At 32.2% G+C, this 1,962-nt stretch overlaps 1 long non-coding RNA gene across 1 annotated transcript; it reads left to right on the top strand.

Moving 5' to 3' along the window:
* The first annotated feature begins 395 nt into the window (after positions 1 to 395).
* On the top strand, positions 396 to 1,248 carry LOC109591908 (uncharacterized). The gene is made up of 3 exons (XR_002190068.1): positions 396 to 500; positions 637 to 1,053; positions 1,120 to 1,248. It is a non-coding gene; the product is annotated as an uncharacterized LOC109591908 (long non-coding RNA).
* Positions 1,249 to 1,962: the final 714 nt, after the last annotated feature.

The following is a 1,962-nucleotide window of genomic DNA, read 5'->3' as shown; positions in this document are numbered from 1 at the left end:
TTCATGACTTGAAGGGCTCATATCTCAGTAAATAATTATTTTTAGACAGTGGGATTTGGAACACATTAGTATTATGGTAAGGTAATCATATTAAAACCAAAAAATTAACATGTTGAATTTCGGTAAAGATACCCTTTAATATAATCAATGCATTCTTAAAATTTGGTATACCAAAACCTAAATGAATCAATAAGTTTTAATATTCTACGGGTGATAACAAACAGTATACAGTATACATGTACATGTATAGTATCAGCATGGAGTACATGTACATTTATGTTTATTTCATTTACATGTGAATATTGCTACATGCATGTACAGTGTGCAAGTGTAAAATTTATTGGCTCAATTGTATGTACATGTATGACTATATTGTACATGTAGAGGTTTACCAATTCACTGGTATATACTGTACATATATTCTCTTAACTCTTATTGACTCACAGATTGATTCAGTGGATTGTGGTCTAAAGGGGAAACTGTCAAGAGTGGAGTGCATGGTGACTATTATCCTTGACTATTGGTTATACATTATTCTATGTTGCTCTGATTCACATTCTTTCTACAAATGAATGTATAATCCATTCTCATTGTCTCTGTCTCTCTCCCTCTCTCTCCCCTCTCTCCCTCTTTTAGGTGTGATTCCATTGATAAACTCTGTAAAAGGTGTGAGACCATTGATTGAGAGATACAGGACTCACAACAATTCAAGGACTTCTACCAGTTTACGTTTAATGTTGCCAAAAATCCAGGGCAGAAAGGACTATGCTAGTGACATAATATTATACATGTACATGTACATGTAGGATCATGTTTGCTAAACTTGCCACACAATGATTTCAATGTACACGTGTTGATGGGGGAATTTTGCAAGTGATGCTACTAAAATTTGAGAGTACATGTACATGTATAATTTAATGTATATTGTATGAATTGATTAAAATCTTTTGTGCTTTTTATTTCTCTACAGATCTTGAAATGGCCATTGCCAACTGGAATCTTATTTTTACTGGTCACTTCAAATTTTTGGACTTGTGGTGTGAATTTTTAAGAGTAAACAATACTTTTAATTACATGTAAAAGTTACATTTCATCTCTCTCTCTCTCTCCCTCTCTCAGTCTCATTATAAAAGAGCTGGTAATACCTAAAGACACTTGGAATTTTCTGCTGGAGTTTTCAAACAGGATTGATGACACCATCAGTAATTATGATGAAGATGGTAGGTCTATACTGTATTAATTGTAATGTCCTCCTCTTTAAATAGTTATATTTTGTACAGCACTTTAATGTATGGCAGCTTTATTTCTTTGTAAAGTTTTTGATGATTTTGTGCATATACATGTACATGTACAGCACTTTACTATGAACATGTACATGTACATTAATGATTATATGGTGGGTTTATTATTCATAGGTCAGTCTACACTCTAACTACATGTGTATATGTACATGTACAGTGTATACATATTTCTTGTCAGGGGTGGATCTAGGAATTTATTTTTGGGGGTCCAATTATGAGATGGGTGGGGTAATTAGGGTGTATAGTCTTTAGTTTTTCTGAAAATTGGCTTGTTTTTGAAAATGGCTGTAACTTAAAATTTAGAGTGAAAATTTAGAAAAACTAAAAATTTAGAGTGAAAGGAATTACAGTACTGTACATGCTGTCTTGTATAAGCTAAGATAAGTACATGTACATGTATATTAAATTTCAGGTCAGTATACCAGTTTTAGATTTTAGTAGCATGCATTGTTGTAAGAAGTTGTTTCTAAATGGATCCGGAACTCTCTGTGTACTATTGTAATTATATATTATGTGTTTATTCAAGTATATTCTAGAACAATCATGTAAAGTATTCTTGTATGTTATAGAACCTTCTGGACATTTATAAGATCTATATAAGTGTGTTAGTTGTGAGTTAGTTTTTGTTAGTTGGTTTTTGAGCTCAGTTGAGTCTCGTGTG

This window comes from Amphimedon queenslandica, unplaced genomic scaffold (assembly GCF_000090795.2).
Source record: "Amphimedon queenslandica unplaced genomic scaffold, v1.1 AMPQUscaffold_6880_Cont21165, whole genome shotgun sequence".
NCBI classification, from domain to species: Eukaryota; Metazoa; Porifera; class Demospongiae; order Haplosclerida; family Niphatidae; genus Amphimedon; species Amphimedon queenslandica.
Note: the sequence above shows the minus strand (reverse complement) of the source record. Positions and strands in the feature narration are given on the sequence as shown.